The sequence below is a fragment of the Rhinatrema bivittatum genome, chromosome 5 (assembly GCF_901001135.1).
Source record: "Rhinatrema bivittatum chromosome 5, aRhiBiv1.1, whole genome shotgun sequence".
Taxonomy (NCBI): domain Eukaryota; kingdom Metazoa; phylum Chordata; class Amphibia; order Gymnophiona; family Rhinatrematidae; genus Rhinatrema; species Rhinatrema bivittatum.
In genome coordinates, this window is record NC_042619.1 from 103,392,592 (window position 1) to 103,416,645 (window position 24,054).

At 46.0% G+C, this 24,054-nt stretch overlaps 1 long non-coding RNA gene across 2 annotated transcripts in view; it reads left to right on the forward strand.

Annotated features, from left to right (window-relative positions):
* LOC115092123 overlaps window positions 1-16,107 on the forward strand; it is a 38,346-nt gene extending 22,239 nt beyond the window's left edge. For both annotated transcript variants that reach the window (XR_003856909.1, XR_003856908.1), the window contains exon 3: window positions 15,608-16,107. This is a non-coding gene — a long non-coding RNA (uncharacterized LOC115092123). The remainder of the gene's footprint in view (window positions 1-15,607) is intronic.
* Window positions 16,108-24,054: the final 7,947 nt, after the last annotated feature.

Here is a 24,054-nt window from a genome sequence, read left to right on the forward strand (position 1 = left end):
GATCTGTACTTGAACCGGTGCTTTTCAATATATATATAAATGATCTGGAAAGGAATACGACGAGTGAGGTTATCAAGTCTGCGGATGATACAAAATTATTCAGAGTAGTTAAATCACAAGGAGACTGTGATACATTACAGGAGGACTTTGCAAGACTGGAAGATTGGGCATCCAAATGGCAGATGAAATTTATTGTGGACAAGTGCAAGGTGTTGCATATAGGGAAAAATAACCCTTGCTGTAGTTACATGATGTTAGGTTCCATATTAGGAGCTACCACCCAGGAAAAAGATCTAGGCATCATAGTGGATAATACTTTAAAATCGTCGGCTCAGTGTGCTGCAGTAGTCAAAAAAGCAAATAGAATGTTAGGAATTATTAGGAAGGGAATGGTTAATAGAACGGAAAATGTCATAATGCCTCTGTATCGCTCCATGGTGAGACCGCACCTTGAATACCGTGTACAATTCTGGTCGCTGCATCTCAAAAAAGATATAGTTGCAATGGAGAAGGTACAGAGAAGGGCAACCAAATTGGTAAAGGGGATGGAACAGCTTTTGACCAAGGGGCATTCCATGAAGTTAGCAAGTAACACATTTAAGACTAATCGGAGAAAATTCTTTTTCACTCAACGCACAATAAAGCTCTGGAATTTGTTGCCAGAGGAGGTGGTTAGTGCAGTTAGTGTAGCTGGGTTCAAAAAAGGTTTGGATAAGTTCTTGGAGGAGAAGTCCATTAATGGCTATTAATCAGTTATACTTAGGGAATAGCCACTGCTATTAATTGCATCAGTAGCATGGGTTCTTCTTAGTGTTTGGGTAATTGCCAGGTTCTTGTGGCCTGGTTTTGGCCTCTGTTGGAAACAGGATGCTGGGCTTGATGGACCCTTGGTCTGACCCAGCATGGCAATTTCTTATGTTCTTATGTAATTTTACCTGCATATTGTGTGGGTAATTTTGTGAAAGCTCATTTCTGCAGGTAAAGCACTGTTTTTCTGTAAAATAGCTTTAAAATTACCCTTGAAGCGACTAAGTTTGAGTATAACGTACATTTATTTATTTATTTATTTATTTATTTATTTATTTTATAACTTTTATATACCGGCATTCGTAAAAAAGAACATCATGTCGGTTTACATGTAACTGAGAAAGGAAATTACAATGATAGGTGGAGGAAAGATAGATAGTTAAAAGATAAGTTAACGTTACTGTGGTGCGAACATGCGTCACAGTTAAAAACGTGATTATATATGATAAACCATGTTAGACAAAATTAGATAATATTATACAAAGTTAGACAAAATTAATTAAGTACAAGGGGAGGTGGTGCGAGGGGTGGAGGGTGAAGCGCGGGGGGGGAGGTGGAGGAGGAGGGGCTGAGGGAGGCAATGGGTGGCAGGGGGAGCAGGGGCAATAATAGGGAGGGGGGAAGAGGGTAGGGTGGTGGAGGGAGGGAGGGGTGCTGTACACGGAGTATGGGGAATATTATGAGTAATTGTACAAGAGGCGGGGGGAAAGGGTGTAGTAAGAGGGGGAGGAGGGGGGGGGTGAAACTGTACAAGTGAGCTGTGGGTAACGGTGGGGATGGTGAGTTGGTAACTGTAAGAGGAAGCTGCTTAGAGGATGGAAGGTGGTGGAGGTGGGTGGGGGGAGGTGAGAGGGGGGGCAGGAGGCAGGGGGAAACAGAGAGGGAGTGGGGAAAAGAACGTGTTGCGGAGGAGTTACAGAGCTAGATTGAGTTACAGAGCTAGGATTGTGACGTGTTGAGATAGGCCTGTTTAAATAACCAGGTCTTGATTCCTTTTTTGAATTGATTAAGTGATGGTTCTAGTCGGAGCTCGGCGGGGAGGGAGTTCCAGAGGGTGGGGCCGGCAATGGAGAAGGCTCTCTCTCTGGTGGTAGTGAGGTGAGCGGTTTTGAGTGAAGGGGTGTAGAGGGTGCCAGCAAGGGCGTTTCTGGTGGGGCGGTTGGCCTGGCGGAAGTGTGGCATATCTTCGATCCATGGGGAATTATTTTTGTATAGTGTGTTATGTATGATAGTGAGTGTTTTGTATTGAGAGCGATAGGTGATTGGGAGCCAGTGGAGGTCTTGAAGTATGGGAGTGATATGATCAGTCTTTCTTGAGTTTGTGAGGACGCGGGCCATGGCGTTTTGTAAGATTTGGAGGGGTTTGATTGTGGAGGAGGGAAGGCCTATTAGCAGTGAGTTGCAATAATCAAGTCTTGATAGCATGGTGGTTTGCATAACAGTGCGGAAGTCGTGTACGTGGAGGAGAGGCTTTAGTTTTTTGAGGGTTTGTAGTTTATAGAAGCCCCCTTTTAGGAGCGATTTGATGTGGGATTTGAAGCTTAGTTGAGTATCTAGGGAAACTCCTAGGTCTCTGACAGTGGGCGGATGTGTGAGATTTTGTGAAGTGTTTTGATGCGTTTGGTGGATGGAAAGGCTGGGTTGATTAGTAATAATAAGAATTTCAGTTTTTGAGGTATTGAGTGCAAGGTGTAGGTTGGAAAGGAGGGAATTGATAGATGCAAGGCATGTCTCCCAGAAGTGCAGGGTTTCGTTGAGAGATTTTTGGATGGGGATAAGTATTTGTACGTCGTCAGCGTACAAGAAGAATTTTAGTTCCAGTTTAGATAGGAGGTGGCAAAGAGGGAGTAGATATATGTTAAAGAGGGTGGAGGAAAGGGAGGAGCCCTGGGGAACGCCTTGTGCAAGAGGAATGTGTGTAGATTCGGATTTATCGAGTTTGATTAAATACTTTCTGTGGTCAAGGTAAGAGGAGAACCACGATAGGGCTGTGTTTGCGATGCCTATCTCTGCTAAGCGCGATATTAAGATTTTGTGGTTCACCGTATCGAAAGCTGCTGAGATATCTAGGAGGGCTAGAATGTATGATTGGCCGTGGTCCATACCTTTTAGGATGGTGTCTGTTAATGCAAGTAGGAGCTTTTCCGTGCTTCGGTTTTTACGAAAGCCGTACTGGGCGGGGTGGAGGATATTGTTGTCTTCTAGGAAGTCGGTGAGTTGTGTGTTGACCACTTTCTCCAGGATTTTAGAAATAAAAGGCAGGTTGGAGATGGGCCTGTAATTTGCAGGGTCATTTTGGTCGAGGGTGGGCTTTTTCAGTAGGGGCTTTACAATGGCAAGTTTAAGCGGGTCAGGAACCGTCCCGAAGGTGAGGGAGCAGTTTATGATATCCGCTAAGGGTCTTGCTATGACGGAAGGAATAGTGAGGAGGAGTTTAGATGGGATGTTGTCGGCGATGTGGGTGGCTGGCCGCATCTTTTTTAAGATGGATTCGACTTCCATCGTACATCACTTTACTGAAATCATAATTTTCTTTCTTCAGAATAACCTTCAAATAAGTAAGTCAGTAAAGAATGTTTTTGAAAGATATTATTATTATATTGTACTACTTTCTAATATATAGTAACTACAATGATTTTGTTAATGTTTCATTGCAGGATCAAGAAGTTCAATGCAGGCAAGTAAATTTTAAACTTTTAAATTTTCTTAACCTTTCTAATTATCAATTCTCCTTGTTTTTTGATTGCTATTAAAGTAAAACAAAACAGCTATAAATTCAATATTATTCAATGTCAAACTGGCAAATTTCACATAAACAACTTATTTTATTTTTATTTATTTATTAGGCTTTTTTATATCTGTGTTTAGAAAGTACCATCACATCTGTTTACAATAATAAAATGCATGCACAAAGTATAAATACATAATACAATACTAAAAATTCAATACAACTAAAATTAAAGTACAAACTTAAATTTTACATAAAATAATACAGATCTAAAATATAGTAAAATTCGAAGTAGCAATGTAAAAGTTACATATAATTACACAGGGTGGAAATATTACAGTATGCTTTTTTTCTTGCTGTTTAGGTTATGTAAAGTAAAAAAAAAAAAAAAAAAGAAAAAAGCACTTAGACAAGCTCTAAAGAAGAAACAGGATAGACAGAGAAGGAATTGAGAAGAAAGGAATCCCCACAGGAGCTCAGTCCAGAGAATTCAGGACAAAGTTCCATGCTTCATAAATCATTGCAGATATCATTTCTCTCGGCTGTCAACTTTTCCATAGTTAATACATCCCATATTCTAACTTTGCACTTCAAGAAGCTTGGGTTATTTACATGTTAATTTTTCCCTGCTCTCTCATTTATGTGGTCCAGACCAAGTGAGTGATAAAAGTTCGTTTGAATGAACACTGTAGCTGCATGAGTACAAATATGTTGAGTGCCCCGCTGGTCCTACATAGTAATATAGTAAATCATTCTTTTGACAATTATAGATGGCGAGTAATAAGCACATTTGTATGTGTATTTTATTTATAGTTATTAAAATGTATTAATCACTTGTGCCTGGGCCCTAAGTGATATACATTATAACATACATAATAAGTATAAAAGATTCAAACTTAAGACAGATTAAAACAAAAATAAGACAAGTTCCTGTACATACCCAGATCAGTCCAGACCAGTGGGTTATGTACTCTCACCAGCAGATGGAGTCAGAGAGCAAAGTTCCGAGGTACTGGTATCCCAATTGTGCCACATGCAGCTCATCAGTATTTCTCTGACTCAGCAGATGGTGGTCGTGTACACCTGCAGCTCTGTGTGAGATGGATTTTTCTTGCTCCCTGAGGTGCTAGGTTCAGTGTCTGGGCCATCTCTCAGGTAGAGCCGGGCAAACCAGGGGGTTGGTTACCCCTGGCGGTGCTAACCCATGTGGTTCCGGGTTCCCTGATAGCCAGGGGACTGGCTCCCTCAGCGACCCGAAGGCTTCCCCCTCAGTGTCTGTGGTACAGGGAAGTAGCACCTTTGGGGATTTTTTTCTATTATTCTTAGCTTAGGCTTTACTTTTTTCTGTTACTAGAAGTTAAAGTTTCTGAGTTTAAAAAAAAAAAACCAGCTCCAAGTTCCCTGCTCACTGTGGCTCCCGGCGTAAATCAGTCTGCCCGGTGGGGCAGAGTCAGGCAGACCTCTGAAGAGGAGGGGAGAGTGTTTCAGCCCTGGTAAGAACCTCCAAGGACGTTTTTAGGTTCCCTGCCCCATTTTTACCGCCGGCTCCGGAGCTATTTTTACCGTGGTGGCCATTTTGTTTTTTCTTTTTCGACCTCCCACATGGCTCCCCAGCATTCCTGGGGCTGATTTTCATCCCATTCTTGGTGGGAGTCACCAGGGCTGGGTGGCAGTACTTGTTTTCTTCTGGGGAGGGAGTTATATGCCCTTTTTTGCAGGAGGAACATGGCAGAAACTCCTCTGGTGGAACCCCCACTGTCCCTCAGTGAGCGATCTCTGAGATCGGAGGAATCGAGACACACGGACACTGATTCTAGCAGAGATGGGATCAGGGGGATTTTCACCGGAATTTGTGCTGCTCATGCATGAAACATTTCTGGCTCAGAAGCTCGTGAAGTGCAGAGCCTAGGATGGGAGTTCCCAAGCATCCCCATCTGCGAACCGACAGTCGTCCATCCTGGGCAACTTTGGCTTGGGAGGATTTAGCAGGTGCAGTCGACCAGCAGGGGAACGACTCCACTCTGCCCTCGAGGGACATCGCCTCGGATCAGGGTGAGTCCCTCCAGACATAGATACGGGCGACGACGATCAGGATCAGGTAGAACCTAGTGCGGAGTGGGACGACCCCCAGGTAGTCCGGCTGTTTAAGAGGAAGGAATTGCGCCCCCTTATTCCCCCAGGTGCTTGAGGAATTGGGAGTGAGACCCTCGCTGGAAGATTCCAACAGCGAGGGAGTGAAACCAGTCCTGGACAGTCTCCAGGGTCCACCTAGTGCTTTTCCCATCCCGAAGAAGATTCAAAAGCTCATCAGCTAGTAGTGGGAATCCCTGGAAGCGGGGCTTAAGGTCGACCGGGTGATGCAAAAACTCTACCCGCTAATGGAGGAACATTTAGAATGCCTCAGGTTACCTAAGGTGGATGTGGCTCTATCAGTGGTGACCAAGAAGACGACCATTCCAGTGGTGGGAGCGGCTGCTCTCAGAGATGTGCAGGAACGCAAGCTGGAGCTGCATCTGAAGTGGGTGTTCGAGGTCTCCTCCTTAGGACTTCGGGCGGCGGTGTGTGCCAGCATGATGCAAAGAGCGTGTTTATGTTGGATTCAAAAACCGCAGGTCCCATCGTCTTCTCTCAGTTTCTCAGGCGGCTCGTTTGAAGGTGGCGGTAGCATATGTGGCGGATGCCTTATATGACTTGGTGCGTTCGGTGGCCCGGGCTATGGTCTCCTTGGTGGCGGCTCTACAACTATGGCTTTGCAATTGGGCAGCAGATGCTTCCTCCAAGTCGCAACTGTGCAGTCTGCCTTTTCGAGTTGCTGTTTGGGGAGGATTTGGATCAGCTGATGAAATCTCTGGGAGATTCCAAGGGCTATAAATTCCTGGAAGATAGAGAGCCCTACAGGAAATCATTCGGTCCTCGATCCCGTTTTTGGGATTTCTGAAAAAGCAGATCGGGGAGGAGTGTTCCACCCTCAGGTTCCAGACAGACCTCTCCCCGTACACAGTCCTTTCGCGGCTCCAGTCATCCTGCCAGAGGTGGTTTTGGTCAGGGAACCGGAACTGGGAAGCCTGCCCAATGAAATCAGGCTCGCCCACTCCTTGGACGGGATGATTGGGAGCAGGTTGTCCCAATTTTACGAGGAGTGGGCCAGGGTCACCTCCGATCGCTAGGTGTTGGAGGTGGTAAAAGAAGGTTTTGCCTTAGAATTTTCCAGGCCTCTCATGCTGGCCTTTGTAGAATCGCAATACATTTCCCGCAACAAGCGAACCGTGGTAGAAGACACTCTACAAAGATTGCTGGCCCTGAAGGTGATTGTCCTCGTGTCGTTCGAGGAATGGGGGAGGGGATGGTACTCCATTTATTTTGTGGTTCCCAAAAAGGAGCCCATCCTGGACCTACAGAAGGTGATTTCGCTGCTTGAAGGTGCCCCGTTTTCGAATGGAAACACTTCGAACAGTCATCGCAGCAGTTCGAAAGAGAGAGTTCCTCGCCTCCTTGGATCTCACTGAGGCTGCTCTACACATCCCGATTCGCAGCGCTCACCAGAGATTCCTACGATTCAAGATCCTGGGTCAGCATTTTCAGTTCCGGGTGCTGCCTTTCAGACTGGCGATGGCCCCGTGCACCTCTACCAAAGTGATGGTCATGGTGGCGTCGACCCTCCGGAAGGAAAGGATAAAGGTCCATCCTTACATCGACAATTGGCTGATTTGAGCCAAGTCGGAAGAGGAAGGTGAGCGGACGGTTCTTTGTGTGATCCATTGTCTCCAGTCCTTAAGCTTGGATAATCAACGAAGTGAAACGTCATCTGACTTCATCACAGTATCTAGAGTATTTGGGAGCTCATTTCGACACCCTCCAGGGCAGGGTGTTTCTCACAAATGACAGGATATACAAATTGCAGCAACAAGTGCGTCTCTTGTTACAGCTTCCAATCCCCAGAGTGTGGGATTACCTACAAGTTTGGGGGTTCATTGCTTTGACTTTGGATTTGGTGCCTTGGGCCTTTGCTCACCTGAGACCATTGCAGAGAGATCTACTATCGCAGTGGGACCCAGTGTTGCAGCAATACCGGTTGCCCCTGCCTGTTAGATGTCCGCCGGGTTCTCCTTTGGTATTTGAAGGTCACTAACTCTTTTCGAAAATCGGATCACCTTTTTGTACTCTTTGGAGGTCTGAAGAACGGTGAAAAGGCATCCTTGGCTCGCTGGCTGAAGGAAACAATTTGCTTGGCCTACATCGGGAAAGGTCACCCCATCCCGACTGGTTTGAAAGCTCACTCGATGAGAGCGCAAGCGGCTTCTTGGGCGTAGTGTCGGTTGTCTCCTGAGGAGATTTGTAGAACCGCAATCTGGTTTTCCCTGCATACCTTTGTTGCGTCCATCGGTTGCAGACTGCTGCAACCGCCCTGCCTTACCTCTTTTTCTCCCCTTTCCCTCTCTTTAGGCAAGATGGCTGTCTCCGGTGCCGAGTGCTGCGGGCCTTTGCGTTCTCAGACCAGCATGGGCATCCCCATCCACCATGCTCACTCCCTTGGCTACCTAGGGCGCAGGTGCGCACATCTCTGACGTTCAAATATACGTCTTGGCGGGAACCTCGGGGGCGGCCCCACCGCATGACGTCAGTACCTCTGGGTATAACTAGCCTCCGCTTCCGCTAACAATTTGAGTTAGCAAAACTTCGCTTCGCTACTCTGCCTGCTCTAAACTGCTAGCTTAGATGCCTCCTTTCGCTAAGGGCCTCGCTCCAGCAGAAGCTCTAGACACCCGCTCCTCGGGGGATCTCTCGCTTCCAACTTCCCTTCGGGGTCCTCACTAACCTAGACATCCGCTCCTCGGGGGTCTTTTCTCTTATTCATTTCCAGGATATTGGACCATTGGGTACTCGCTCCTCGAGGGCTTATCTTCTTCATATCCTGCACCTCGGACCTTCGGTCCCACCATTCTACCAACAGGAAGACACCTTCACTCTGTGAGTACCTCTACGAACTGGCCCTCCAACTCCACCCACCAGCCGCGGCGTTACCCGCACTGCGGGCTCCTGCCTATCGTAAACATCTGGGTGAGACTACACTTCTGAGCCTCTTGAGCGTATTGGCACCTTGTGGATCAGTGCCTTACCTTCCTGCTTTACCATCTATTTCCAGCAGTACAATAAAGACTCTATCCATTCTGTGTCTGCTAACTGTGTCAGCCTATCGCAGTGGTTCCCCACGGGGCTCCTCCCCATTGCAACCAAGGGTCCACAATGCCTCAAACACAACCACCTTCACAAGGCATTATCGACTGGATGTCAGGGATCCGGACCAAGCGCTTTTTGCAGAGAGCGTCTTGCAAGCGGGTCTTTCAGGTTCCCGCCCAGTGTAATGTGGCTTTGGTACATCCCACTGGTCTGGGTATGTACAAGAAAGGAAAATTGGTTCTTACCTGCTAATTTTCGTTCCTGTAATACCACAGATCAGTCCAGGATTCTGCCCAGGTGCTACTGCCGAAAGACTGATTCACCTAACGGTTAGCTGCTGTACATAGGGAATCTATCAGAAGGATTCTATAATATTTTGGTTTTTAGTCAATTATACTTTGCTTGGGTATCGATAAATACTGATGAACTGCAGGTGGCACACTTGGGATACCAGTGCCTCGAAGCTTTGCTCTCTGACTCCATCTGCTGGTGGGAGTGCATAACCCGCTGGACTGGACTGATCTGTGGTCTTGCAGGAACGAAAATTAGCAGGTAAGAACCAATTTCCTAGCGTGTAGCAGATGGACTCAAAACAAATGGGTATAGTGTGCTCGTGCTAGCAGTTGGAGACGGATCTGACGTCAGCACGGGTACATATACCCCCACAGGAAGTGAAGCAATTCAGTAATTTCCGTCTCCAAAGCAGTTTGAAGCTACCCACGCTCGCTGAGCGTGTTTCTAAATTCTATCGACTAAATTCATAGAAGAAATCTACTGAAGACGAGCCCCGCACTCCTGTGGTGATACCAGGCGGTCATTCACCCAGTTGAGTTTCCCGAGCTGACTTCCGTGGTCCCTCGGAGGTAGGAGCCTCGGTCTGGTGGCCGGTTTGCGGCAGGGACCCAGCCCCCGAATGAGAAGGGCTCTGGCGCGGCTTGGCCCCCGAGCGGTTCGGGCGCGGCCTAGAGGCAGCCTCGGTCCCGGCGTGGACTTGGCCCCCGAGCGGTTCGGGCGCGGCCTAGAGGCAGCGGGTGCACTTCCTTAAACGCGGCGGTGAAGGTATTCCCCTCTCCCCCCGCAGCCGGAGACCGCCCGGGTCGCAGCCGGGAAGCGTCGAAGACAAGGTAAGGCATACATTTTTACTTGGTCTCCGAGGAAGTGTGGACTGACTGGGCCTGCCTACGAGGCCGCCCGCCTGGGAAGGTCGCCATTCTTGCCTGCCTACTTCTTGTTTCAGATTTAAGCGCTTTTGTTTGCTAAACGCTCATTGTTCGCGCATGTTGTTAGCGCACGCGATAGGCGCACATTGTTAGCGCACGCGATAGGCGCACGTTGTTAGCGCACGCTACTTGTATACGCACACATCTGCTAAGACGCCCGTTGATAGGCGCACATTTATAAGGCGCCCCGTTGATAGGCGCACATTTATAAGGCGCCCCGTTGATAGGCGCACATTTATAAGACGCCCCATTGATAGGCGCACATTTATAAGGCGCCCCGTTGATAGGCGCACTGTTTCTAAGACCGCCCGCTATAGGCGCACTGTTTCTAAGACGCCCGCTATAGGCGCACGTTTCTAAGGCGCCCGCTATAGGCGCACTGTTTCTAAGGCGCTAGCTATAGGCGCATGCTGTTGAGCACCCGTGTTAGGCGCACATTGTAGGACGATACCGCATTTCAGGCAAATGGAGCATAAGAATGCCTCTGCGTTCGCAGAGTCGGCACCCCCAGAATCAGGCATGCACACTCTAAGCCTCTGCTCAGCATGCAACCTTAGAGCCACACAGAGCGAGGAAGCAGACTCCCTATGTGCCCAATTTGAGGAAGCCATGGCAGTTCCAGGACAAGACCGGTCCCATCCCAGCGGTTCCTTAGGGAACACTCCGGACTTAGCAGACCGCGGCGAGCAGCCAGGGAACCCGAGAGACCTGGTACCCCTGCGGCCAGATCTGGCTTCGCTTTCCTGGGTGGAATTATTTAAGGGGATTCACGCCTTTGTCCAGATGCAGTCTGCTCCTCGGATGGGTCCTTCTGTTCCGGTTGATCCGGCCCCTGGACCCTCGAGACCTAGGCGCAGCCATTCACCACCCGACAGCCCCAATCATGGGGATTCGGATTATTCACAGGTAAGTGAGGAGCCCCCCGAGGAGAATGAAATTCCCTCGGAGATAGAACCATATCGGACCATGAGACGCTTCTTTCGGTCTTTCTTCCACGAGACAGACGACAAACCATGCGCCAGATCTTTCGCTGCCTACAGGCTACCTGGACTCCCTCCGCCCGTCAGGTCTTGACAGCGTTGGAATATATGGCGGCTTCCATCCACGCAGAATCCCACACACGATTACATATGCGGAAACTACAGTGGAACCTCAAACGACAATGGAAACAACATGCGCAACCACTCACCTGGAAGGTCTCGTTAACGACAGCCATGGCCTCAGAACTCAACTGGTGGTTAAAAAAGCACACACTCACCAAAGGGGCACCTTTCACGCACCTGCCGCACAATGCAGTCCTCACCACGGATGCCTACCGCAAGGGATGGCATCACTTTCAGACCCAAGGTCTCTGGATCCAGCAGGAACAGTCCTTCCAGATCAATCTCCTGGAGCTACGGGTAATACGTTAGGCGCTACGAACCTTTCTTGCCCACCTCCAAGGTCACAGGGTCATGGTATACACCGACAACCAAGTAGCCATGTTTTTTTTTTTTTTAATTCTTTATTTTATAATTTTTAAATTCAAATATACAAGAAAAAATACCATTTCCATAACATGATTTTAGAAAAATGCTGTAACCAAATACTTTTCAAAATACAATCTAAATATTGTATATCTGAAACTTAAGAAAAAACCTTACAATCACTTTTTATATGAAAAATTAGAGGCTCTTAAGGAAACTTCTGAAATACACAGGAGAAGATTTTCAAAGAAAAATTAATACTACAATAGAAGTAGCCATGTTTTACATCAACAAACAAGGAGGGTCGGGATCCTGGGCCCAATGTTGAGAGGCCCTTACCATCTGTACATGGGCATGCAGTGACTTGATTCACCTGCAAGCCACATACATCCCAGGAATTGCCAAACTCGAGCGGACAGATTGAGTCAAGTTTTTCATCCACACGAATGGTCCCTGCAGCAGGATGTGGCAGACACCATATTCCTCAAATGGGGCCGACCAACACTCGACCTTTTTGCCACCGAGTCCAACAGGAAGGTGACTCGTTTTTGCTTGGTGTGGCCCAGCCCACTCTGGCAAGCCCAGGATGTGTTTCTTATATCTTGGACAGAACCGTTAATGTACGCCTTCCCTCCCATCCCACTAATCGCACGCACGTTACAAAAATGCATGCTGGATGAAACACACCTCATATTGATAGTGCCGGCTTGGCCCCGGAAGCCGTGGTGTACACATCTCCTTCAATTGTCCACGGAGCCCCCGCTATGATTGCCACCTCAGGCCGATCTTCTCTCCCAAGAACAGGGCACTCTACTTATCCGCTGCACTCCTCCCTATGCCTAACAGCTTGGAGGCTGAACGGCTCCTTCTCTCAGAGCAGGGACTCTCTCTCACAGTTCAGAATGTGATACTCGAGTCATTGAAACCATCCACGCGCTGTAATTACCAATTCAAATGGAAACGGTACGCGACCTGGTGTGGATCAGAGGGGATTGACCCACTGTCGTGTTCCCCGGTGCGACTACTTGATTATCTACATACCCTATACTGGGCGGGGATGGCCAAAGCTTCTGTTTGCGTCCACCTGAGCGCAATTGCTGCCTTCCACAGGTTATAGGACGGACAGTCTATTTCCCTCCACACAATGATTTCCCATTTCCTCCGGGGCCTATCACACCTTCGGCCCCGATTTTCAAACCTCCGGTTCCTTGGAATTTAATTTGGTTTTGGAACAACTTATGGTGTCGCCGTTTGAACCACTAGATTCGGCACACGTCAAGTACCTCACCTGAAAGGTAGTCTTCCTGACAGCCATCACGTCAGCTCGTCGGGTGAGTGAACTACAGGAGCTGGTGCACTACAGCCCATACCACCAATTTTAGCACCACAAATTACTACTATGGACGCATCCTTCATTTCTTCCTAAGGTGGTCTCTCCGTTTCACCTTAATCAATCCATCGAATTACCGATGTTCTGTCCGAAACCTCATTCCACTGAAAGAGAAAAACTCCTTCACACTTTGGACTGCAAACGAGCACTAGCATACTCAAACAGGGAACCCATTCCGTGACCAGACCGTCGCAACTCTTCATTTCCTTTAACCCGAATGCTCCGGGTCTTCCAGTGTCAAAACGAACTATATCTAGATGCATGACGCAATGCATACAATTTTGCTACGAGAAACAACAAGAAAAACTACCCACGCACCCCACGGCGCATCAGACACGAGCAGTGACAGCTTCTCTAGCTCATCTCCAACAAGTTCCACCATTGGACATTTGTAAAGTGGCCACGTGGGCCTCCCTCCATACCTTCACGGCCCATTACTGCTTAGATCAGCAAACAACGGACGATGCCAAATTAAGCCGTTCCCTTCTACAGGCATTCGCTACAGGTGCTTCTAGGTCGACTGGCACTTAGTCATCACGCTTCACTCACTCCAGAATAAATATACTACTCCAGCGTGATGGGGAGCTTAGAACTCCCATGACAGCATGGCTAATTCAGCCCTGCTATCGAGGGGAAAAAGCAAGTTTGCTTACCGTAAACGGTGTTTCCGTAGATACCAGGATGAATTAGCCATGCTGACACACCCACCTCCCTGTCCAGTCGACCTTTTGTCTTCACGACCACGCTTGCTTTATCACAGACTGAGGAGAGTCTATTCCAGCGCGGAAAACCACGCACAGCCTCAGAGCAAAGCTCTGACATCACTTTTGAAGCTCCACTTCCCTGGCCTGATTGACAGTTCCCATGATAGCATGGCTAATTCATCCTGCTATCTACAGAAACACCATTTATGGTAAGCAAACTTGCTTATAAGGAATCTTAAGATGTGACAGTGTGCGCTTCCTGTCCTCTTCTGCTGCAAGGGGTGTGGGACCTCTGGAAGCTGGGGCTGTGGAGCCTGAAGCCTAGATTCACTCTCGGTGACCTCTGGAGTCCTCCCTGGGGGCAGCTGTTTAGGATATGCAGAAGAGCCTTCCAGTCCTTTTTTGCTGCAAGGGGTCTGGGGCCTCTGGAAGCTGGGGCTGTGGAGCCTGAAGCCTGGATTTGATTGCGGTGACCTCTGGAGTCCTCTTCCAGGAGCAGATGGGTAGGATATGCAGATAAGTTTCTAGTCCTCTGGCTGCAAAGGTGTCAGTATGTTGGCAGGGTGGTGACGGGGAAGCAAAATTGAATGAAAAAGAGCAGTTTTAGATATATTCCTTCAATTTGACTCAATAGCAAAGTGGAGTGCAGCACATTAATTTAATTGGATTGATTAATCCTTGATAAGTACGCACATTATGTAAATTCATTTTTGTCCCACTGTTTGGTAAGGACTAAGAGACTGGAAGATTGTACTGTGACCAATTGTAGACAAAAACGTGTACTCCTCTCTGATGGGTTGGCAAACATTTGAATAATGGCAGAGTTCTTTGTTACAGTGATGCTATTTTGAGACTGCTACGAGTCTTGAAAGTTTCCCCTGATGCAGGAAACGTGGCCAGTGTTCGTATTTAAAAAAAAAAAAAAAAATGTGTGGGGTTTCATTAAAAGAATAACAACATTATCAGGTGAATTTTAAAAGCTGAACGTGTACCAAAATCAGAAGATATGCACATAAGAACATAACATATGCCATACTGGGTCAGACCAAGGGTCCATCAAGCCCAGTATCCTGTTTCCAACAGTGGCCAAACCAGGCCACAAGTACATGCATGTGTCCACCCGATTTTATAAAGTGGGGGGATGCGCGCTCATGTACTGATGCACGCATATTTCGCATGAGAAAAAAAAAGGGTGAAAATAGGGGTGTGGTGTGTATGGTGCCATAGGTGTTCTGGAGCGGGGCCAAGAGAAGTGCACGCAAGTACTTACACGCTTGGATGCATGACCAGGTCCAGTGCCGCGTAAGTTTACTTCTGCTGTGGACGAGGTATAAGTTTAAAAAAAAAAAAGCAGGCATCCCTAGGTGATTTAAGGGGTCTGGAGTAACTGGGGGGAGTGCAGGCTAAAGAACCAGGGGGTTTGGAGGACCTAGCTTTTGGCTGGGAGAAAGGGTGGACGAGCTGGTAAAACTAGTCATGGCAAAGTCACGTATCTGTTATAAATTTCCTCAGTTGGGTAGCTCATACCCCATTTATGCGGATTTGTGCACCCACTTGCAAAATTGGGGGCACATATACACATGCCCAGGCTATTTTATACATACACATATACATATTTGTATATGTGTGCATATGTTATAAAATTACCGCGTCGCTGAGCTCATGCCAACTCTTGTGCATATATGTGCTCCTGCACGCCTGTTTGAAAGTTAGTGACTGATAGCTTTTTGAAATATTTTAAATAAAGAGAAATCACAAATTGTTTCAATATATTGATATTGGTATGGAAAAAGTAGTCAATTACGGTTTTTAGAAGCAGTAGGAATGTTTGAATGGCATTCTGTAATTTAGCATATGCAATGTCTAAATTTAAACCTTGAGGAGCTGTGGTATTTAAATTAAATCTAAGGTTTAAAACGAGCCTAGTGATTGCCTCCCCTAGGAGAAATAGAGATCTGCCACAATTCATCCACTAGACCACAATACCTGGAGATTCAGTATGATTCTCATGCTGCTGGCTGCTGATATCATTCCTTTTACATTTTGTACTGATAGAGTACTGTGGGGAGTATGACATAGGTTAATCACATTGTCCTGTTTTCCTCATTATATAGTGGGCTGCTGTATGAGATTCTGAAAAGCGAGCTCCTGCAGAAGAAGAGCCAGCAGCAAATGAAGAGGCCATGTGGTGCTTTTGGATTTGCCCAGAGCTGGTGGCAGAAGAGGCCCTGCAGTGCCATCGGCGTCTCCCGGAGCAAGTGTCAGAAGAGGCCCTGCAGTGTTACTGGCTTTTCCCGGTGCCAGCAGCAGAACGAGGCCCTGCTGTGCAGCCAGCGGCCAAAGAAGCAAGAGACTGGTCCTGAGAGAGTTAGTGCCAGTGTATGAGAGGTGTATGTATGTATGAGGGTGGGTGTGTGTATGTGTGTGTATATGAGAGGATGCCTGTGTGTATATGAGACAGTGTATATAAGAGTGAGTGTGTGTGTGCCTGTGTATATATATGAGAGGGTCTTGTGGGTGCGTATGTGAGAAGATACCTGTGTGTCTGTATGAGAGGGTGCCTGGGAGTATGGGGGGGAGTGAGAGAGGAAGCATGTGTATGTGTGTGAGAGAAATAGAGGGAGCATATTTTGTGTGTGTGTGTGTGTACCTCCAGTTCACAACAATCTTAGGGTGACAAGTATGGAGAATGGGGGATTTTTAAAATCCTTACATTAATTACTGGGTGTTATTTGATTTCTGCTGTTTTAAAATGTTTTATCGATGTTTAGGAAATTTTTAAAAATTTGTATAGGAACTTCTAATTATTGAATATTATTCTATTCATCAGCTGTTTTAAAGTGTGTTTGTGTGTGTGTGAGAGAGAGGTACAGGGAAAGTGTGTGTATGTCTCACACACACATGCTCCCTCTATCTCTACCAAGCATGCATGTGTGTGTGTCTATATGAGAGAAAGGGAGCATATTGTGTGTGTGTGTGTGTGTATATATACATACCTCCCAGTCATCTTAGGATGACAGGGAAAGCAGAAGATTTTTAAAATCCTTCTTGGTTTTAATTATTGGGTGTTATTTGATGTGTCTGCTGTTTTGAAACATTTTATCAATGTTTAGAAAATTTTAAAATTATATATAGAGGTGTGTGCCAAAGAAGTAACCACCTGCAGTGCCAAATACTTTAGGTATGCCACTGCTTCTGGGAATCCTTTTGCTGATCCTTTCTATCAGCAGTGAAGGTGTTGTCTCCCATGCTCATCTTGTGAAACAAAATAGTTCTCTTTCTCCAGGAGAAGAGCTCCTGGTTTCACTTCCTTCCTATAAACTCTTGGAGACTCTGTGCTGAAGCTCACAGAGTCTGCAGTTTCTTTTGGAGTGCTCTAGAAACTCACTAGTGGCCTATCTCTTTTAAGAGTGCTCCATATTCATCTCAAAACAAAGTTAGCTTTAACATTGGGAAAATCATTGTAGGCCTAATACTAGGGACATTAATTTAGTGAAAGCCTAAACAAGATCAAAATCTGATCCTAAAATCAGAGGTGCAGTAGCAAAGGAAGTCAAATTTAAGCAAATATTATTTTAAAAAAAGGGACTGTGCTCCTTCTTAAAGGCATCAATATTCACAGCTGAGAGAGGATTCCTTCTAAAAGTTACATTGATAAAATATAGTTGCCAGCTTCATTTTTTCTAATTTCTTGTAAAGAAATGTCTACAATTTTGCTAAACAATATGCCCACAACATCATTGTTGTGAGCCACATGGCTTGATGCTAATAGAGCAGGGATAGGCAACTCCGGTCTTGGAATGCCACAAAGAATATCATTATCCACTCCATGAAATTAGCATGTAGCACATTTAAAACTAATCAGAGAAAGTTTTTTTTCACTCAATGCACAATTAAACTCTGGAATTTGTTGCCAGAGGGTGTGGTTAGTGCAGTTAGTAGAGCTGGGCTTAAAAAAGGTTTGGATAAGTTCTTGGAGGAGAAGTCCATTACCTGCTATTAATCAAGTTGACTAAGAAAATAGCCACTTCTATTACTGACATCAGTAGCATGGGATAGACTTAGTTTTTGGGTACTTGCCAGGTACTTATAGCCTGGATTGGCCACCGTTGGAGACAGGATGCTGGGCTTGATGGACCCTTGGTCTGATCCAGTATGGCATGTTCTTATATATTTGAGGTATATTTGCATGTAGTGCCTCTGTTGTATGCAGATATAGCTCCTGCATATTTATTGTGGATATCCTGAAACCAGACCTGTTTTTGGCACTCCAGGACTGAAGTTGCCTGAAGTTGTAATAGAAATTCATGAAATTTACCATGTCTTAATAGTCTTTTGTCTATTTTTAGTAAATGAGTTTCCTGGATGTAAAATATATCTGCTTGTAAGTGAAGCGCTTCTTTAAGCGTGAGCCCTCTTTTGCACAGAGTTCAAGTCCCTGACATTCAAGAGCTATCCTTATACTACCCATAGGGCTAATTTAACAAACATCTCTAAAACATCTCTAAAAAAAAACAAAAACAAAAAAACCCCAAGGAAGAGCGTAGATCTCAGAGTTTGCTAGGATATTCTATTCCCTTTCCTATTTCCTAGGTATAATCAGCCTGCAATGGAGAAAGAAAGAGCTACAATCTTTATAAGACAAAAGTTATATAAGGAAAGAGAGTATTGAAAGTTAAATGGAGTAAAACTCACAGGCCGATTCAGTAAAGTCCATGGGAGAGCGGACGAACGCCCGCTCTCCTAGCGCGCACTGGCCCTTCGCCGGTGTGCGCGATTCTGTATTTAAATTAGGTGACGCGGTAAAAACGGGAAAAGGAGGCGCTAGGGTCACTAGCGCGTCCCTAGCGCCTCCTTTTTGACAGGAGCGGCGGCTGTCAGCAGGTTTGACAGCCGACGCTCAATTTTGCTGGCCTCGGTTCTCGAGCCCACTGACAGCCACGGGCTCGGAAACCAGATGCCGGCAAAATTGAGCGTCCAGTTTTCGGCCCAACAGCTGCGGGCCGAATTCAAATTTTTTTTTTTATTTTTTTTTTTACTTTTCGGGACCTCCGACTTAATATCGCTATGATATTAAGTCGGAGGGTGCACAGAAAAGCAGTTTTTACTGCTTTTCTGTGCACTTTCCCGGCGCCGGAAGAAATTAGCGCCGACCTTTGGGTCGGCACTAATTTCTGAAAGTAAAATGTGTGGCTTGGCTGCACATTTAACTTTCTGTATCCCGCTCGCATACCTAATAGGGCCATCAACGTGCATTTGCATGTTGAGGGCGCTATTAGGTGCCGCGGGTTGGACGCGCGTTTTCCTCCCCTTACTGAATAAGGGGTAAGGGAAAACGCGCGTCCAATAGCAGGCTAACGGAGTGCACTGTACTGTATCGGCCTGTCAGTTTAACAACCCAATTAGAAATGTGTAACCAAATACCGCTGGATGTCCTGGGACCAAGCCTCAGAATTGCACCTACATCACTTCCCTTTTAATAAGTGGAACAAATGGCTTACTCAAGACGAGCACAATTTTTCAAGTGGAAATGTTGCTATCAGAAGTAAAATTTAACGTAACTCGAGAAGCACTGTTGCGCCCATTGGGCGCAGACGGCTGCGCCCTCTATTGCTCACCTTTTTCCTGCCTGACTCAGTTCCTTTTGGGAAGATGTCTGCCTCTGCTTCACCACGCCAATCCTCCAGCGTCCTGAGTCCAGCATGGGCGATTGCATTCGCCATCTTTCTCCCGGAGTCACCTAGGGCATGCGCGAGCAGCCTCGTCCTTTGGGAGCGTCCCCACCGCATGACGTCATGAGCTCTGGAATTTAAACTCTGTTCACGATTCCTAATACGAGTTAGCAAGGAATCCTCCATGCTGATCTCTTTACGTTACCAGATGCTGCCGCTCTGTGTACTCCCGCTCCAGGACGACTTAGGTACCCACTCCTTGGGGGCCTTGTCTCGCTCCTGTCTACCCTCTGGGGTTGCCTACCACCTTCAAGGATGCCTAAGGTACCCGTTCCTCGGGGGCCTTATTTCGTCCCGGACCTCCGCTCCTCGGGGGTTCTCTCCTACTTCAACTGCCAGCATCAGAGTGAGTACTACCGCTCCAGTTCTGTCTCTGCATTGTCTCATCTTTCTCTACCTCGATCCTTGGCCTACCCCGCACCGTGGCCCACTACCGGATCTACTCTCATTGGCCTCCATCTAGGCCTGGGTTCTCGGCCTACCCCGCTTCGCGGACCACTACCAGACCCATCTCCCTGTCGGGACCTGGTGAGACTGTATGACTGCTTTGCACTCTGCAGCGTTCAGACGGAACATTGCCATCAGATCTCCTCTTCTGGCTGGGATCATTGCCCGTTCCTCGGGTTACCATCTATGTTGCAGTATAATAAAGACTACCTTTCTCTGTGTCCATCTCTGCTTGGAGCTAGCCTATCACTGCAAGTCCCCACAGGGCGGAGCCCTGTGGGAGGTGCCATCTCTTGCAGTGACCAAGGGCCCACACCTCAAAACCATAACAAGCACATATGAGAAATTCATCCTTAAACATTCATGGTCTGTTGACTGGAAATACTACCATCTCAAACACCATAGCTGTAAAGTAAATAATAGAGATGAGCTTCTTTTTTTTCTACCAGGTTGTTTTTGAGTTGGATGCTTCGGGGTAAAGTTCGTTTTTCCTCGGTTAGTTTTTTGGAAAAACGAACAAAAACTAAACGGGGAAAAACGAAACTGGCCCAAAAAAGCAACGCGGGAAAAGCTCAAAAAACCCCACCACAAGCATTAAAATTATCTTTAATACATTATTTATTTATTTATTTATTTATTTATTTATTTAAATTTCTTATATACCGGCATTCGCGATGGGAGTCGCATCATGCCGGTTTACAAATAACAAGGTGTGACAAAAGAATAAATACTTAATAACTTAAAACATTAACATGTGATAGAAGAATAAGGTAGCAGTTACAATAAAACAGGGATAAAATGCAGCTTGGAATGTAGAGAAGGCAAAAGAGAGATTAACAATGAGATAACAAAAGAATAACCAAGGTAAATAAAACATTAAATACAACCCCCCCCCCACCATCCTGATCCCTCCCCAAGACTTACTAACATCCCTGGTGGTCCAGCGGGGTCCCGCGAGGGATTTCTCCGTGCCATCGGGCTGTCTGGCCTGTCTAGATTAAAATGGCGCCAATAGCCTTTCACCTACTATGTCACCGGGGCTACCGGTGCCATTGGTCAGCCCCTGTCACATGGCCATCAGTGCCATCTTGTGCTCCTACCATGTGACAGGGGCTGACCAATGGCACCGGTAGCCCCTGTGACATAGTAAGGGCAAAGGCTATTGGCGCCATTTTGATTACTGGCAGCCGATGGTCTGAGTGCAGGAGGTCACTCCCGGACCCCCACTGGACCACCAGGGACTTTTGGTAAGTTTTGGGGGACCCTCCTGACCCCCACAAGACTTGCCAAAAGTCCAGCAGGGGTCCGGGAGCAACCTCCTGCACTCGGATCTTCGGCTGCCAGTAATCAAATTGGCGCCGATAGCCTTTGCCCTTACTATGTCACAGGGGCTACCGGTGCCATTGGTCGACCCCTGTCACATGGTAGGAGCACAAGATGGCACCGATGGCCATGTGACAGGGGCTGACCAATGGCACCGGTAGCCCCTGTGACATAGTAGGTCAAAGGCATCGGCACCATTTTGATCGAGGCAGGCTCGCTGGATCACCAGGGATGTTAGTAAGTCTTGGGGAGGGATCGGGATGGTGGGGGGGGGGGGGAGTTGTATTACAGTGAATTTTAATGCTTGGGGTGGTTTTTTATTTAAAAAAATAAAATGTGCCCCTCCCCCCGTACAAACCCGAAAAACTAATTTTCCTCGTAGTTCGGGGAAATCAGTTTCAGGGTTTGGGGCCCCCGACTCACGACGAATTAGGCAATTTCGTTGAAATTGCCTAATTCGTGATAAATGAATCACATCTCTAGTAAATAACTGATTTTATTCCTGTGCAGCAACTCTAGAAAAGCAATAAAACTGAGCCAGTCTCCATCGTTTAATAAAGGGTTTTTGTAAATATGAGCTGGTTGTATAATACATTATATAATCTTATCATTTAATCTTTTTATATCACAAACATATTTGCTTTTGATAGCTCTTGCATAATCATGCCATTATTTAAACATTCAAGCAATGCTTGTCCTTTTTCAAAGCTCTGTACCCTTTTTTAACCTGTAAAAGTACAAATTGCCGACCTGTGGATTGTTACTTCTTTTATTTCAGTCCTCCCCTTCATCTATGGATCTTTACATGGTACCACCATGGTTAGAATCTGCTAGAACATTTAACTGTAAGACCAAAACAGTTTAAATGCAAACTTCCAAACAAAGTAAAAATTACAGATGAAGAAGATATGCAATTCTTTATTAAAATCTAGCTTCATCTTGTGGCCTAAAGCTAGAGCAGTAGGATGCAAGCAGTCAGTTATAACTCACTCTTTAAGTTTGCAGGGTTGCTTTGCACTTAGCCTCTCTGTGTTACACGCTACAATCAAGACACTGGTCAATGTCTTGGGATCTGATGCAGGGCATATCTTGATGGTTAAGCCTGCTGTCACCAATATGCTCATTGTGACTTTTGTCACAAGTCAATAGGGAGACTCCATTTACGGAGAAGCAAATTTTGAAGGGACATTTCCAAGCGTATTGGACTTTCCTATGATTAAGAGCCTCAACTACTACTTTAAACTCTCTTCTCTTGAAAAGTGTGACTGAATAAATATCAATGTATGTCTGTGCAGTATTACTGTTGAACATAGGCTTTCATCATAAAATCGTATTTTTTCAGAATATTTTTGCAGGTGGAGGTGATTAAGTCACTGGGTTTTGTAGTTTGATGGCTTCTCTAATGCTCTGTGCACATTGTCTATAGTTTCATGCTTCATCTCTTTGAATCAGAATGTTTAAGTATTTGTAAAATCTTCTGGGTGGTTGTACCATGCACCTTTATGTTTATTCACCATATGGGGTTTTCAATATCATCTCTTTTCAACTCTAACTGCTTGTTAGTTGCCATATATAAAATACATTCCATAAGCAGTATGGATTTATAGAATCTTGGAAAGATAGGCAGCTGAAATGACTTCAAGAGGCTATCTAGTTCTATTCTATGTCCCTGCCTTTAGGCACAAACCACTGTACAGTCCCAGACAACTGTTTAATTTATTCTAAAAAAAAAAAAGGACTTTGCTGTTGGAGATTCCACCACTTCTAAAGGTAATTCAGTGCATACTACCTGAATAGACATAAATGAGGATCGATGGGATGCATTATTGACCACTAAGCAATATTCTTCCACCCACAGAGTCATTTATACTCAGGCTTCTCACTTTCACTTCAGTAGAAAACAATCATGTGCCATTCATATTTGGTGCTCCCTAAGATCAAAAATATGGGTAAGGAATCTCTGAACTCACTTTCTTTTTGTTAGAGAACCCTGGAAAGAAGGTAGAAGGCTCAGCTTATGTCAACATTTTTAAAATGCAGGTTCCTTATCTTTCATGTCAGACCAGTCCAGACAAGTTGGTTATATCCTCCTGCCAGCAGATAGAGACTGAGAAAACATCTCAAAGCTTATTTCATTTTCCTATAAAGGGCTGATGTTGCCTTCAACTCTTCAGTATTTCTCTGTGTCCAGCAGATGGTGCAGATGTGTGGATTGGTGCTGAGGATACAAGTAGGCCGTTCCCGGGAAGACTTTAGGCCCAGGTTCCCGGTGGAGCACAGGCCAAGTCCTGACTGGGTAACCGTTCTGATAGATCAATTCTCCCTTCCCTTTTGGGAGCTGACTCTCTTGGGGTCTGAGTTACTGCACCATATTTCTGGGTGCTTGTAGGGTCCTCTTTCCTCGGAGTGCTTCCTACTACATCTGCTTGTTGGAGATGATTTCAATGTGAGACACCTGTTTGCAGCTTTAAGGTGGCCAAGACTATGAAGGATCTATATTTCCTTCTCACTGAAGAGAAGAATAGGGTGTTGGTTCAATGGGGACAAGGGGGGAGGGAGTAATTGTCCTCATCTTTTAAGACCATTATCAGTGAAGGAAAGCAGTCTCTCTTTTTTTTTTTTCTATAGTCTCTCTCCACATGTTGCTATAGGCAATGGCTTCATAACACATTTCCTCTGTCTTTGGGTCTAACATCTCAGAGGAGGCCAGGATGTCTTTTCCTGCAGGCATTGATATGCAAAGCAGGGAGGTCTCGACCCTTTCTATATAGGACCAATAGCTCCTGCACAGATTCAGGATTGGTGAGTCTCACATGATGGATGAAGTGATGCTAGGAGCTTGTTTTGGTTTGACTTTCATCTGGCCTGGTCAGGACTAGTTCAAGTTGGGGAAACAAATTTTATGGATGCGTCTCTTAGGAGCTCCACAGAATGACAGCCATTACAATCTCAGCCTTGTATAGTTTTATCCTCTCTAAGAGAACTGTCTTATGTAGTGGTCCTGGAAGTTTAGGGACTGAAGTTCAGAGGCCAGCTAGAGGTGCTTATTGGAAGTTCCT